General features: G+C 41.3%; 1 protein-coding gene across 2 annotated transcripts in view; it reads right to left on the minus strand.

The window, feature by feature from the left end:
* Nucleotides 1-10647, minus strand: part of BTBD7 (BTB domain containing 7) — a 46675-nt gene extending 36028 nt beyond the window's left edge. For both annotated transcript variants that reach the window (XM_015865242.2, XM_015865241.2), the window contains exon 1: nucleotides 10514-10647. The gene's annotated coding sequence lies outside the window, so the exon portion shown is untranslated. The remainder of the gene's footprint in view (nucleotides 1-10513) is intronic.
* Between the last annotated feature and the right edge of the window lie 5876 nt (nucleotides 10648-16523).

Raw genomic sequence — 16523 nt, forward strand, 5'->3', positions numbered from 1 at the left:
TACACTCATTACTTTGCTCAGAAAGCCATCCTTCCTGTGTATATTTTTGTTCTTACACAGCAGCACGCTTCCCCTGTGCAGCTTTTGCTTTATGATATAACAGAGCCTTGTAGCACCAATTGCTAACACCATTCCTTATGCTTTTAGGGACTAATGGATTCACTTATTTACAATACAAAAGCTGAAAGGTGGAACGCAAGAAACTGGTAAACAACTCAAGAAGTAATTGAGTCTAGTCCATTTGATGGCATGCATAAGGTGCTTTATTTAAAAAGTGCTGATTTTTCCTTGTTCAGGAAAGAATTAAAGCAAGGTTGTAAAACTGCCACTTCAACTGCAGCTTAAGTAGAGTTTCTACAGTAAGTCACAGGTATCAGATTTGGCCAAAACAGCCTCATTCTCCATACAAAACACACAAGATGATACACACAAAAATAAGTTGGTTCACTGACACTGTGGTTCCACACACATTTCTTCAGCAGCGCTCACCTCAGCTACTATTGCCATCTTCATGAAGCTCCATTTTGTCAACAACCAAATAAGAGAAATCTCTCCTACAGGGTTCTCCTCCCCAGCATGGCTAGTTCCCTGTACCAGTTTCCTGAACGATCCAAATGCCATCACAGGAGGTGAGCAGAGCAAGAAGTAATCAGAAGGCTTCCTGCTTCCCATAGCCAAACACAACAGTTTGACTACAAACATACAGTTTGACTAACAGTCCATTGGCACAACCATCAAAAATAGGCATTCCCAATCCCATGCACTCACTCCTACAGCAGAACTGTCCCCTTCTCATCCTGGCAAACGTTTTCAAAGCAACATAACCCACAGCAGGGATCTGTCAGGACCATGTTTGTTTGTGATCCTCTGCTGCAGCTGCAAGTAGCTCTGCCCTTCAAGTACAGCTCTGCCACTTGTCCCCATTCAGTCATCTGTCACTCTAAATTTAAACATCTTAATGAAAGCACTTACAAGAACACTTTTTTCTTTTTAAGCTACATAGCTCTTAAGAAATTAGAAGGAGAAAAGATTTCCCTCAAGTTGTCTGCAAACCGAGGGCAGAGCTAGCAGAAAACAGTGAGGTATGCAGTGCTGACTACTGCAAAGACTCACCATGGAAGTGCTTCACTTATAAAATGTTGATCATCGAGCCAGGTTGAACCACAACCTCTCCTTTGATCTGTACTTCGTTCTTCTCAGCTAGGCTGTGCTTAATAGCCCTTCAAGGTAGCAACCATCACTGAAGATGTCCCATTGAGGAAGACAGGGCAGCTATTTTTCAAGGTCCCCCTGCCCACCAGATCTTGACACCTACATGATCCAGCACTGCCACCGAAGTCAAGCAACAAGGAGCCATACTTCCCTTCATCTTTCTGCTCCAGTCAAGCAGTTTTCCTGCTTCCCTTCAAATGGGGCTTACCTGATCCCAGAACAAGTTATTTCAGATGGCTGATCCGTCACACAACTATTTCAGGTAATGAAAAATAAATAAATAAAGGTTCTGCAGGTCTGTCTGATAGTCAACCACAACTGTAAAAAGATGTGGCTATCAATACAGAGGGAGCAGACAATTGCTATTACGCTGCCTCACAGCTATGCAAAGCTCTGTCCTCACAGCCATTGATTTAATTCTCTGACCTCAGGCTCAGCAACTACAAGTGACTCACCTGACCCCGCTTCAGGGTCAGAACTCTCCCCTACTGTTTCCAAGGCTCAGGTTTTGGTGTTACATGCTACCTCTACTCCCATTTCTTAACAACCCATGGCTGCCTCTTCCAGGTCTAGGCTACACTGAAGCAGGCAGCAATATAAAGATGAGTTAATTACTATATAAATACTGTGTACAGTTCATCTGAGAGCTTGTCAGCTGCTTATAGATCAATGATGCTTTGAGGAAGTCTGATATTCCAAGTCAAACCCACAAGTTATTTTCTTTTCTTTTTTCCCCTCCCTAGATATATATTTTTGAAGTACCAAAACACAACTTAAGTGGTGATGTCACACTTGTTTGTACAAATCAGTTATCACTATATGTAAAACTTTAAACAGTTATTGAAAAACTTACATGCTTGAAAGATTTTGGTTGGGCTTTTCTATCAAGGGCAAATTTAAAAGCCACACTGACTTCAACACATAACATTTATATAATAACAACTGATACCAAACACTTCAAAGGTCTGTTTGAAAACAGACATCCAGTACATAAACATAAGAGTGCACAGGGCAAGACAGACAGTAGCACTACAGCACCTCTCCTCAAAAAAAACCATCAGATATGACCAGAAACTATCAAAATCCTCAAAAAAAGAGTTACACCACCCCGTTAGTACATACACTTCAATTCTACACCACCACAGCCAGAACTAAATACCTTCAAAATCTGATGTTTGTTCTCATCAGATACAATAACATATTTCAAATGCAACTTTCACTATTGTAAAAGCCATCAATTAAAGAAGGAAAGGCTTGGCCAGAAAACCAGTCTAGCAGTTAAGCCGCAATTAAGCTGGATCTTTCTTCACATTTTCCTCTTGGCAAAAAGGAGAAGCTCTCTCTGCATTTCTAAAGCATTCGCTTTTTATCTTGTGACATGAACATTCAGGTTCTACAGAAGAGTCTAAAGGAGCCATGCACCATTCATTTACTCAGTTTTATTGAATTAATACAGCAGTAGCTACACGTACCTCATAGGTACAGACATTAAGATGGCAGTTATAGAAGGTTGCCCTTTTAGCACATTGTTGATATGCCTTAACTTTTCTCTCTCCTTTCATAAAAATTAAACTTTTCAGCTGCCTTAAGAGATCACAAAAGTAAGATCCTCCTAAAGCATCAATTAGAAATTATAGAGTAAAAGCAAAACTGCTGGTTTGCACTCATTAGAGGAAGAATTTCATTAAAACAACCTTTTATTCTTCATCTCACTTTATGAGAATGTTCATTCATCTTTCTTTGATGCTACTATTCCGGCAGATTCAGAGTAAGAAGTACAGGAAGAAGTGTCTTTGCCAGTGCATGTTACACTTCTCAAACCTTCTTCAGGTCTTCCCATATTTGAAGACTTCATCGGTATCTGAAAATCCTCAATAACCCCAGAGGGAAAAAAAGAAGTCTTACTTCCAAGTGTACCCAGATGACCATTCTAACCATCAACATACGTAACTTGTACGCACACACATATATATACAGATAGACCTATATAGAGAGAGGAAGAAAAAGCAAGTTACGTTTTCTTCCAAAACTAAAACACAGATGAAAAGCAAATTCACAAGCTGTTTAAATAAGCATTCTCAAGACTGCTGAGAATCACCAGGGGCTTAATACACTTCAGCCTTGATGAAGATAAAACCTAGTCATAAGGTGCTATCTGCTAAGTTAGCTCTTCAGAAAAATAAAGTTGGGAGCTGAAATAAATCAGAATGAGGGGAGGAGGAAAGCAGAGCAAAAATGGAAAGATCCCTAATGGTGATGGAGAAGTACATCATCACAAGCCTGTTACTCTAGACTGGTAGCTTTTGAGCCAATAATGAAATAAGTAACTTACACAGTAACAGAATTACTTTGGATATTCTCAAAGAAACTAAACAATCTTGATAAACATGCAGCAAGGCAAAACAATCAGCACTTTCCTTTAAGTGGAAAAGCCCTAAGCAGTACAGACATGTCTTTTGGAAAGCCTGATTTAGGACTATACTTCTGAGTATTACTGTTTTCAGAAACCTTGTAGTTTAAGCCTGAAAAGCAACTTAATAAGGAGCCCAAGTTACAGCAAGAATTTAATTTTCTTTTTTTTAAGTTTAGATTCAATTACTTAAAGAAGCAGCTGTTTTGATCCAGTGCAGAAACATATCTGAGTCACTTCACTATGAATTACCAAGCCTCTAGAATCGCATCCTCAGCTACAAAGCACCATTACAGACAGGATAATCTCGTACTGTACAACAGCCCTAGTATACTAAAAAGTTATTTTGGTATTTCGAGTCCAAATACATGTTTCCAAAAGCATTCAATAAAGGACTAAAACATAGAGAGATTTAATGACCAGGAAGCAGCAGGTACACCGCCTGATCCAAACCATGATATGTTTCCAAAAGAGATAAAATTGTCCTCTTTAACTTCCCATTTGATTTTAAAAAGTTAGGATCTCACATCCCAGCTGTGCTAAGGCAACAAATGCATTCCTACCCAAAATTGAGATAAGCTAAATACTCAAATCATGCACAAATAAACTACAGAAGGGACAGAGTTATTTATTACACATGGGCCTGGGGGGAACACAAGGGGGAAGCCTTGCCATAGCACTCAACAACTCATTTGTAGACACTGTGGTAAATTCATTTAGTTCACCAGTACCAACTATAACCTTTCAAGAGGTAAGGAATACTAACACAGCTTAGATTCCTCCTCGTTCAGTATCAAGGCCATAATTACACTGAATAACACAAACCTTCAATGTACATTTTGTCAACTCGCCGTTTTTCTGTCATGCCAGTGCCTGAAGCACAATAAACCCATTTTAAAAATCTTCCTACAAATAGCTTATAACAAACTGAAAAAGGCATCTTCAACTTAAAATGAAAGTGCAAGGAAATTGATTTCTTTCAACTGCAGCCACTACTATGACTGAAAAAAATCCACTAATCTATAAATTTGAAGAATCTCTAGAATGTGGGCAGAGGGGTATTTATTTCACCTCTTCAGACATCTGAAACTGAGATTACAGGGTAGACTAAGGTACAAGACATCAACCTTTAACACAACTCTGTATGTGATTAGCCTTTTTTTTCTTAATGAAAAATAGAAAATCTCACTTTGTGTATGTCCACATCCCTCCCTTCTTCAAGAGGAAATCATAGAATGGCCTGGGTTGAAAAGGACCTCAAAGATCATTCAGTTTATATGCCTCTGCTATGTGCAGGGTCACCAACCACCAGACCAGGCTGCACAGAGCCACATCCAGCCTGGCCTTGAATGCCCCCAAGGATGGGGCATCCACAACCTCCTTGGGCAACCTATTCCAGTGAAATCATAGAATCATAGAATCACAAGGTTGGAAAGGACCTATAAGATCATCTAGTCCAACCGTCCTCCCCTTCACCATACCTACAGGAAACCCCTAAACCATATATATATATATATATTTATATATAAATGCCCTGGTTATTCAGCTAAATATCACAAGCATGTCCTGAAGTAGTCAGCCTTCTACATATTTTAAGAAAGCAAATATCTGGGTAGATGAGAAATCCTCTAAACGCCTCCAGTTGTATAAAAAGCTTCAGCACAGACTCCTATTAAACACTACAGAATCTACACAGATCAGCACTATAATCACAGCAGCGGGAAGGCTTCAAAGAGGGCTTGCATCTTCTTCAACAAAGTCAAAGAGCATGAAAGTGACAGTAAGCCTAGTTCTTTAGTTCCAGCAGTCAAGGAACCAGTTTTATCACCTATCCACATCAAGAATCATCAAGAAAAACAAAAAGCAGGAGAGAATCAAAAGAGTATGGAGAATCAGGTAGGTGATATTTTCTGGGCTTGTGCTAACTGGTTTCTGATCAGATCTATTAATTTAGAAGGTTTTTTCTTCAGCCCCCAGGCAGCTCTCAATTTTAGTGTCAGGAAAATAATATGAAAAGAAACTTTAATCAATTATACTGATTATTGTAAAAGCAATTAGAATAACCTACCCATTGTTGAAGCGTTTTACATATTTCACAACAGTACAGACACTTTGGGTAGCAAATGATAAGCAAAGCAGAATTCCAATATTTCCCTACTGCAAAGCAATCTATCAAGTCACTCATAAAAGACTGACCCGTACTTAAAGAGGTGAAAGCATCACAGCATAGTGAAGTTGCACAAGACACAGATACTCTTGGTCCCTGTATTCCAAACTTGAATTCAAATCTCAGCACTGGACTGTAAAAAAAAGGAGTCCTCTCACAAAAAGTGTAACTAAAACATCAAGCAATAGTCATTACATCGTTTCAAGTAAACCTTTTCACTTTTGTCGCAGTTCCCATCAGTAGAAGCATGAAATGGCTTTACAGCACAACAGTTTTAACAGACTTTGGACAAGGCTTCCAAGTTAGAGAGGGATCTCACATGTTCTTAAGCAGCATGATCTGTGCCTAAAGCACTTCCCAGTGGAAGATGATTAAGACTTGAAATGATGAAGAACATCAGGAAGGGGAGATTCATCTTAAAAGCCTCAAGTCAGTATCCTCAAGTAAGCCCATATAAAACAGGGCAGTTAAAAAAGGTCTGGTATTACCAGCAGCACTAGAAAGAGATTCTCGAGAGATTAAAAATATATATTCTACTGTTCATAATATCATACAGTGTTATCAGTCCACTACAGCTAAGAAAAGCAAAGAACGGAAGATAAAATATCCCATCCTTCATATACAGGAACAACTGAACAGTGAAGTTTGAACACTATACAGAAAATAAAGGGAGAACCCAGACAATATCTGTGCACAAGGATCAAACAGGACTTCACAACCAAACAGGCACACGAGTAACAGCTAGTGTTTGAACGTCACATTTGAAAAACAAAACAAGATCTCCTGAAGATACTTCTGAAACTTAAGAAACCAATCTGTAAAAACATTACCCTTGACTGCTACCCATCCAATTTCCCCCTCCACACTCACCGTACTAAAAGCTGTTTCTACCTAATCAGGATTGACCACTGTTAAAATACTTTGGATGTTGTACCACTCTGGTAAAACATGGTAATTCCTGTTTTTCATTTAGAGAAATTAAATCTACAGACATCAGAAAAACTTCAGCAGGCTGAAAAGTGATCAGAAAGCTCACAAGTTCTACAAGCTGTTAAAGTAACAGTTAGTACTGCTTGGCGTAACGCTCTACAGCAGTTGCACACAATGAAGTAATCAAACTGGATTGAAACCTAACTATCTAGTTACACACATACTTCAACCCAACATGCTTGAGGCACCGACTCACTGCCATGTTAACTACCTGGCCTTGCCTCTATTACATGGAAGCACATCACATTTCCACAGAAATATGATGCCCCAGACCTAGGGCCTTATCTAAAGCTGTTTTGTGTTTTAGTCATTTATTCTTCAGATATTAGTTTCAGAATGAAGCCATGCAAACAGCTTCACCAATGCAGCTGAAGAGACTGAAGGCAAAAGGAAAAAGCAGCTGTGGGCAAGTGTTTGAACTAAACATCCATTGAGAACCTCACATGTACCCCAATAAAGCAAGAGAGTGTTCTGCTCTAGTCCCAAGAAATTGAGAGCATTCAGATCACTTTGGCTGCAGGTAAAATCTCTGACATGACCACCTCATGCTGGAACACTGGAAATAAACAAGAAGCAGAAACAACAACAGACCAAAAGACAGGAAATAACATGTTGAAAATGGTGCTAAAGCTGCATGGAACTTCAGGCAGTAAGCTACAAAATGTCTTGTACATATCACCACTGGCATTCAAGTCCTTCCTATCCATTTTTCTTCTTGCCCATTTCTACTCACACCAAGACAAGGCTGACATGGTCTAAATAAAACACACTTCAGATCCTCTAGCACTCGTTCATTATGCAGAAGGCATCATCACAATTGGCATCCTGCTTGGGAGACGTGCAGGACAGATTGAAGAGGCACAATAACTTAAGATCACCGAACTCTGCATCTGCAGTCCATTCATACTATAGTTTAAGCACATTGGTAGCAATAAAGGAGACAGTGCTCTAAAAATCCATAGTTGCTTCTATGCAAAGATACACTGATAAGCCTCATTCTTGAAAGAGCTTTGGTAATGAAACACAGATATAGTAATTATATGACTCACTGGAAACTTAGATCTGAACAAGGATTCCCAGCCTGCACTAGAAATCTGTATAACAGGTTTCCCAGTCCTGTTGTTTGAGAAAGTGTTACAAGTCAGTGATCTAGTAACAGATATAAAAATTAATGTAAATGTGCTCAGAAATGCAAAAAGAACAATTAAGACTGAACCTAGCAGTTTGCTATCAGGATTTGCCACAAGAGCACTCAGATTTTGATTACTAGTAAGAACACTTAATTCTTCTTCGGAAGATGGACTGCATGCAGTTCACATTATTCCATGCTGGATGTTATGTCTTTTTGATTCCGCAAGGCAGCCACAATTACCTCTGTCATCACTGTGAGGCTATCAGAGCACATCTGTTTTTCCTTATATGTGGTCCAATATATCAAGACCACAGGCTACTACAGCAGCAAGGTTAGCTAGCATTGCTTATCCTGCTACAGCCACACACAGGACCACATACAAGTGACCACTGCAAACAGCAAAGGAGGACAGAGGAAGACATTGTCCAAGCTACTGGGTTAGTTACCAACAGTGACAGGTGTAAACCTGATACCAGCTATGCAGCAACTTGAAAAGCCTCTTTCAAAGCCAAGCTCCCTATTTTGTTAGTCCATTCATCAAGCTCTGACAGTTCCACTGCATTGTATTCAAACAGTTGGCTGCAAAGACAGCATATTCTATTATACTTAAAGAACGAGAAACTCGCCTCCGTAATGAAAAGTTCTGAGCATCCCAGACAAGCTTAAAAAACGGGGAAAAAAAAGTAAAAAAGAAATTGCAAGTCCATACAAGTCTTCCAGGAGCACTTATAAAAATAATTCTTTCATGTATGACTCTTTGTAAGTAAGTCAATGCCAACTATAAGCATTACAACACTACTGTATCTGTGACTCAGCAAGTGATCTAGAAGTATGAAGAAAACTCCCTTCACGTTATTAGGAGAAAAGGATTAAGAAACCAGCAGTTACAATAATGCCACAAAAAGCTAATCAAGATGACTCGTGTCTGTGCTCCTCTTATGCTTAAACACACAAAATTAGATCAGAGAATCAACCCCATTCATACACTGGCTAAGGCTGAAAGCAAGAAAAACAATGGTTAGTGCAGCTGAGCCAGAACACAAAGGATTCAATACCTTCTTCCCCCTGAACCTACAAAGAGAAACAAATACCAGCTGTACATCTGATGTGAAACATTCACCTCTATTTCTGTGATCACCTGAACGCTGTTCAGCTGTGGAAGTCTAACTAATCTGAACAAAAACAGGCAGCAACTGGCAGCTTAATACCGTATCTGAAGACACAAGCCTTATTCATCAAGATTAACATGTAAGCACGAACTGATACAAAGTTTATACAAAGTAACTTGGTGCAGCAAAGTAACAAGTTCTTACATGGGTCACTTACATTGTGGTTGATCAACAAAGACAACATGAAGTTATTCCGTGAATGGGGAGAACATCACAAGCCATACCTTCACAGTACGTTATCTTCATTTTAAACTATACAGTCAACAGAGCCTGCATGCTACTAAATGAGAAACACTTGGTTCTGCACCCAAGAGGAGAGCAGGAAGAAGGAAAACATTTGTCCTGCTTTCTTAAAATCAAAAGGCTCAAGTAGAGAGGGATCTAAACAGGAATCCCCCTCCTCACAAAAAGCAGCATAATGACACAGAGAAATGGAGAAGGTAGGCTAAGGTTTACATATGAAGCAACATAGAAGACTCAGAAGAACAGTCCTCCTCTATATCTTTCAGACAGTGCAGGTGAAGCTTTAAGTCATTGAGCTGCTCAGAGCCTCAACAAAGTTACAAGCACTGAAGTTTCTACATCCAAGATTCTATTTTTATTCTCCCCAATTCTACAAGAAAGCACAGCATGCAGTATGTGGTAAAACCTGAGGTGACCGCATCTCAACAGCGCATCCGCCAAACACATCAGATGTGTGTATTATGTTACACCAGCTTGGAGCAGAACCTCATACAACACTGGGGCTAAATTCTCACACGAAGTAAACGCATAAATCATGGCCTGAATGAACACTCCGTGACCTTTCCGCTGTATTTCACGCTAACACTTCACTTGTGTGTCCTCTTTCACCCGGTGGCCTCCGAAGGGATATTGCAGGCGAGCAAGCAGAGGCACGAACCGACACAGGACCGTATCCCACTCGCAGCAGGAATATTCCAGAGGCACAGCATACAGAGCCCTGCAAGTTCCCTCAGAAACAACAGAGGGACGCGGTGCGCTCCCCAAACCTGCCCGTGAGCGACGAGCTGAGCCGGGAGCAGCACTAGGGAAACTCCAGCACAGTCTGGGGTCCGCTGTGGCACGGCTGCTGCCCGACCCAGCTCCGCACCCCCACGGCGACGGCAGCGCAGCTCAGGAGCGGCCTTAGGGCCGGACCCTCGCGCTCCAAACCCAGGGCTGCCCCCGGGCCGAGCCCGCCCCGTTCTCCCAGCTACGGGCAGGGCCGCTCCCCGCACGGCGGGGACCCCCCGGGCCCGCACAGCGCGACGAGCAGCCCCAGGGCTACACAGACCGTGGCCGGAGCGCGGCGCTACGTCCCGGCCCCGGGAGCCCCGTGAGCCCCGGCGGAGGGTGCTCGGCGATCTCACCCCCTCCCTTCACGCACCGTGACACCGAGCTCGGCCCTCCTCCCTGCCCGCCTTACACCTCACCTCCGGCAGCCGTTGGCGGCCGCCATCCTCCCCGCTCAGCGCCACCCGCTCCCTCCCGGCCCCGCTCCGGCCGCCGCCATTTTGATTCACAGCCCCTGCCTCGGCCGGGCAGGGGGAGCGGGAACGGCGCATGCGCAGTAGCGCTGCGGAGCCCGGATCACGTGGTCCGCGGTAGGGGTGGGAGCAAGTGGGTGGAGCTGTGATGGCGGAGGGCGTTGGGTTTAGCTGTGGTGTGAAGGGAAAGGGGAGAGTAATGATGGCCCGTGGTACTGTCTGCTGACGGGGATGGTACGTCTGGGGTATGTGTACAGGTGTAGCTTGGATTGTATGGCAGGTTTCATGCATTGGTTGTACGCAGGTACACCAGTGCGGGTGGTTTATCAGCACACGTTCTTTGTCCTCAAGCCTTCCTTAAGCTGCTTATATCAAGTGTGAGCTTTGCTCCTCGTGCTTCCAAACTGCTGGGAGCTCATTAAGGGCAGGCAGGCCACAGATTCCAGCTTGATTTTTCATGCTTAAGCTTATAATAACCCAGAAATAAACGTGCACTGTTTTCCCTCTTCACAGAATCACTAAATGGCCCGGGTTGGAGGGGATCTCAAGGATCATGAAGCTCCAACCCTCTTCCTTCTTCCTTCCAGCATTGTGAATTAGCATTTTACACACCTGAGTGACAGTAAGTGTTAGTAGTGAAAGGGTTTGTAGCTTTTTTCCACCACAGGCAGTAATACTACTATTGCTACACTTTCTCAATATAAAGGTGCGTGTGGACCATTATGTTCAAAATATACCAACCACTCTTCCTGTAAGATCACTGTTTTCTGAATCAGAGAAAGTGACTAGTAATACATGCCAAAGAAACCGCTCAAGTAAATCAAACCACTTTTGTCCTCTAGAACTACTCAGTACCATACATCTGTATGCGAGAGGGTCTGAGATAACAATTTCATGTACAGGTCAAAAATGTGATTAATTCTCATGGATGATAACATTCAGCAAGCTGGAAGCCACATCTGTGATCATTCTTGGTTGATAAGAGCAAGCTCTGACTGATTACATGCCCTCCTGCCTTTACTGGTGTTCCATTTCTGAAGTGGAACCTTCCTCCCACTTGGCATCTCTCTGTCCTCCAACCACTCTGTAATTAGCTTTCCTAAATGCAGCAGACCTCTCTAACTACCACTTTGCATAACATTCCAGGCTACCAAATGGCTTACCAAGAAACTAAATAAAAAAACAACTTCTGATACATTTGGCCATTCTGTAGACTGTTCTCTGACTGGATTCCATTCCAAAAGTGGAGGAGAAACAGTTAGTTGGGCCAGTGGTTATTATCTTGCTCTCCTTGGTTGTTTAACCATCTTAGTTAATTATATGTTATCTGATACACTAGCATCTGAGATACACAGCTTTTGGCTTCTCTATATTCACAGTACCGGAGGGAGCTGGGGATTTTTTAGAACACCAATTTGATAAAGTTCACACTCTCTATGTTATGCTTGTAGATGTTCAGAGGAGACTATATCCAGTACATTAAAAGCCAACTTGTCTGTGGTTGCCATTGTTGTCTGAAGAGCTAATCAGATTCACTGGCAGGCAGGGCTCAGTTTCTTCCAGCTATTGCCTGCTACAGCCTTCTCCTCTTCAATTCTTTTTCTTAAGCCTGCCCTAACCCACTTTCCCATTTCCTGCTGTTTGGTACCACAGTACTGAATACCACATTACTCAGTGCTTAATGTAGCTCTATTCTGCACTGGTTGGATTCCTGTAGAAATGTGGCATATGATCGTATGCTTTTCTGTGCATATATATAGTTTTAGTGCTTGTTGATCAGTTTCTCATTTGGGTCCTTATAAATGCTACAACTACAGAAAAGTCTTCATTTGTTTTAACCTTCAAAGAAAAGCAACTGAGAGACACAGATCCATATGAAACTAAACTGCAGTAGTTTTAGGGCATGTGGAATTGCTAACTTCCATCTTTGAGACAATGCTTCTCAAAATTATCCATTATTTATAATATCTTTGTTACAACTTTCACAGGGTTTTACTGAGATCAGCACAGAAGTAAGAACTAATGGAAGTTAGGATAGTAAAATACAGGTCACAAAGCTTTTACACTGAGAGAATATACCCTCAGCAATATACCAGCTTGGTTTTCAGGTGATATGGACTAGTTAGATCTATAACTAGATAAAAAGCAAGAATCCATTTTTCCTTATAGCAAGCCTGGCACATAATCTTACAAACAGTGAAAAAGAGAAGGGAAGGAAAAGAAAGCTTGCAGGCTGAATGCTTGCTTTGTTGGCATTTTTTATTATTCTAATGTATAAAAACAAACAAACAAACAAAAAACCAAAACAACAGAATGTAGACAAAATGGCTTGTTAGATTAGAGTGCCAAGACCTTGCTCTGCAGTGATTATCCTTGCTAAAGTAAGCTTCTTTGCTTATATCTCAGCAACAAATGGTGTGTTGGTTAACAGGTTGAGGTGACATCTGGCAGGCTGGAAGTGAGGAAGGCCACCTTCTGCTTTTGCTCCAGACTTTTTAAAGCACGGAGGTCACCCCTTGCCTGCAGTGCAGTGTCTTTGTCTCTGGAGGACTATGTGGTCTCGTGCAGTAGGCAGCTGTGAAGCAGGCCAAAAGTAAGCTGATCAGATCCCTCTGCCATGTGGGATCTTGGAGTCAGACTGTAAAACACTGAGATCAAAATCTTGCTGTGGAAGAGTGGGAAATGGAAGCTAACTGGTTTTATTTGCAGGTAAATATGTTTTCTGAGATGAGAGCGTAAGAGTTTCACACCACCTGACATACACCCCCAGAGCATATGCATATTGCACACACATCACCTCCCTGATCACATAATTGTAATCTTCATACAGTGCTTTCAGAAGTAATTTGATCTTCAGTTTTCTTTGTGACTGAGAGATGTTCATGTTGTCTGATTTAATTTCTTAATGTCCTAATAAGCAAAACCTCATGCATGCCTTAGATATTGTGAAATGACATCTTCTCTTTAAACAAACAAAGCAGAGATTTAGGTACTGTCTGAGCTACGCAATGGTTCTCAGTCCCTCCGCTCATTTTGGATGATGTAATGCTTTATTCATTCTTTTGCAAGGTCTTCTGTGAAATAGTTGGTGATGGAAATCACTGTATGTGCACATTACATTTTATCTCCAAAATCAAGTATGTTGGTTGGAAAAATTGATTATATGCCACCACTTGTTAAAAATAAAAGCAACCCAAATGTCTGTTGTGGTTCATTTACTCTTCATTTGCACTAGGAGAAGCTCAAGCTTTGAAATACCCCCTGGATATTTGTCAGAGTTTACTGAAGAGGAAACAGTTGGCAAAAAAAATAGTTCATTTCCACTGATTCATTTCTCGTCCGTGGTTCATTTCTTAGACTTTTGGATGCTTCATTCTCTTTTCATTCCAAATGTGCGTGTCTACTGATTATCATTATTAATGATGTATTTGTATTGCCGTGTTGTGTGGATGCCCTAATCAAATCTAGGGTCCCACAAAGCTGAATGGCAAGCCAAACTCAGGTTCCAGTACATGCTCTAGAGAGTTTGCAAATGAACTGTAAGGTATCATTGTACAGTGTACAGAAATGCTCTTGCAAACCACTGAGAGAACTGGATGTGCATAATGTTCAGTGATAGCTGGGGTCACACCCCACACTGCAGAAGTTATAGCTGGTTGCCTAACAGAGAATTGCCAGCTGTGTTACTTTGAGAATGCAATTTTGTTTTTCTGAAAGCAACACCTTTTTATTCACGACCATCTGAAGTGTAACTACTGAGTTTTACAGATCAAGTCCTTAAGGTCCAATTTATCATTACTTTTTCCAGTGTTTCTACACCAATTTCAATTTTATGGTGCTCAGGGCAGTAAATCAAAGCTAAAGAAAAGGTTACAATAATTTTACTGCTATCTGTTTATTGCTGTATAACTCACTGTAACTACATCCTCAAGGGCTGAAGAATAGATTGGAAATTGATGCTTATTATGCTAAGCAAGCTTCCTTTTTGTCAGTGATGAATGATGAGATTCTACAAATATATAGATGTGGATTATTACTAGCTCTTTAATTTTATTCTTTTTCTGTTTTCCTTCTTACTATCTGAACATTCATCAATACCTACTTTAAAATTTGCTAGTAGGGTATTCACCATACTCACACACATTGCTCATGATATATCATCCTACAGCCTCTCTCATAAAAGATTTGCTAGGGGGTACAGAGCCACCCTGCACTTCTAAGAAGCCTGGTGAGTTTGATGAGGTGAAATAGTGGCATCCAAACTATCATTGTGACAGAGGTGGTAAATAGGGCCTCTCTGGGGCAGGTGGCAGAAAATAAGGGTATAGCACAGGGCTCTGAAGAGACACGAGGAGAAGACCTGACATCAGACTCCTGTGCTGGTGTGATAATGCTCTTCACAGTTTGTCAGTGGAGAGAAAGATGCCAAACCTAACCCACTGCAGATGAACTCAATTGCTTGCTCTGGCTGCAGATGATGCCTTGTGCCACCTGCAGCTTCCAAGTTCTGCAATGTGCTGAGCAAAATTCAACATGTGGACAACACTTTTTTTCTTATGTACAGCCCTGACTTATACCCAGAACAGGTCTCTCCTATAAGCCTATAAGTCTGGTTGGACCCTGCTATGACCCAGTTGGATCTGGATGGCATATAATGTGGTTGCCTATGTTAAAAATAAATAATCATGGGAATCTAGGTGCAGCTTTTGAAGTTATACAGCATCAGCTGAATATATAGCACAGGCTGGAATCTGTGCTTAACATATTGGTAAACTAATTGAAGGAAGTTCATGCTTATAAGGATGATATTAGATGAGCAGTGAGAATACATCATACAATATGGAAGAAATGATGACATGTATGTAAAGTCTGTTCTTTGGATTCCAGTTGATATAGCCCTCCTGAGATCTTGTTTGATCAATGACGGACCAATGTTGCAAAGTTATTATTACTGCTTTTTCTACTGCCTTAGCAACAAAACCTGGATCGTGAAGGTAGCATCAAGCTGTGTTTTGTCTGGACAAGACAGAGAGTCTGGTTTATGAAAAAAAATGTACTGTTAGAAACAAACTGAAACAATCTGTCATCATCGGTGAAAAGGCAGCACTAACAACACCTTCAGATGCTGGAAGGCTTTGGAGTATCAAGTGAGAGCAACAGGCAAAGTAGTTAGCGCTCAGGAGAGACAGCCCTGAAAGAAGCAGTCACTGTGATGGAGAACTCCAGTCCTTCCTAAAGAGAGTAGCACACTCTGAAGGATTGCTCACAGTCAGCAGAATTTTCCTAGTGCCACGTCTAAATCTCCCTTTCTGTAATTTAGATTTACTACTCATTGTTCTGTCAGCAGTGAGCACAGGGGGACGGATTATTCCCTCAGTCTCTGCACCTGCTTTCATGGGGTGAGTCTTGGAAGACAGTCACCTTCTGCCTCAGTTCTTTTTTTATGTGAAACAATCCTGATTTCTTCAGTGTTGATGATGGATTCATTCACTGTGGATGTGTTCTTTAGTTCTTGATCATTCTCCTCACATATTTTTGTTTTCTTTGCGTTTAGTTCACACCATTCTTGCAGTAGATTCCCGAACTGAAAGCCGCACTGTAGCACAAGTGTTACCATTACCATGTACTGGTGGTGATTCCTTCAAGTACTTTACAGATGATGCATTTGTGTTTAAATCTCAACACCTTTTTCTCCAGCAGTGTAATATTGGCCGTCATTACTTTTTGTTTGCTGCATCTCTCACACTGTTTTCTGTCCTTTGCTATTTGTTTGTATTTCTTCTTCTTTATGCTGAATTGCCTGTGGCTGAGGCAAGTTGCCTTCTTGTTACATGTATCTCCCTGTCTTGCTCTATTTTGCTACTGTGCCATTCATACTGTTCCTCTGAAAAGGTACCAATTTTCTGAGATTCCTTTTCCTCTTAGGCATATTTTCCATAGGATCCCTGAGTTGGTT

The sequence above is a fragment of the Coturnix japonica genome, chromosome 5 (genome assembly GCF_001577835.2).
Source record: "Coturnix japonica isolate 7356 chromosome 5, Coturnix japonica 2.1, whole genome shotgun sequence".
NCBI lineage: Eukaryota > Metazoa > Chordata > Aves > Galliformes > Phasianidae > Coturnix > Coturnix japonica.